The following is a 535-nucleotide window of genomic DNA, read 5'->3' on the forward strand; positions in this document are numbered from 1 at the left end:
TTTGATTTCAGCCAGGTCTCATCCTCATCGACAAATTTTGCGGGCATAAATTCAGAGTTTCCAGAAGTGCTCCCTCTGAAGTATTTTTTTTTTTTAGTAATTTATTTATTGATATTTACAACTGTATACACATATATAGAACAAGTAAATTTGCTGTAGGTGACATAGTGACATGATAAAAACATGTGGAGAATCTACCCACTGATAGAACTCCAAGAACATTTCTAGAGGAGAAGATCTCGAGTCCATCTTCTTTTCAGACGCCTAGGAGGATTATTAAGTAATGAAGGAGAAGCCAGGTTAGAAACAAGTGGATTTGGGAGATTGAGAAGTTTATTATGGAAGGAACGTTATCTAGTTCTGGCCAAATCGGCAACATATGGAACATTCAGGTCCTGATGGATGACTTGATTTGTGACCAAGTAAGGAGCATCAAGGATTTGACGAAGGATTTTGGACTGTAAGGATTGGATTCTGGAGGAATTTGATGGTTTAGTGGAGCCCCAAAGCTCAACTCCGTATGTCCAGATAGGCC

Source organism: Halyomorpha halys, unplaced genomic scaffold, assembly GCF_000696795.3.
Source record: "Halyomorpha halys isolate HHAL.00 unplaced genomic scaffold, Hhal_1.1 Scaffold651.1, whole genome shotgun sequence".
Classification (NCBI taxonomy): Eukaryota; Metazoa; Arthropoda; class Insecta; order Hemiptera; family Pentatomidae; genus Halyomorpha; species Halyomorpha halys.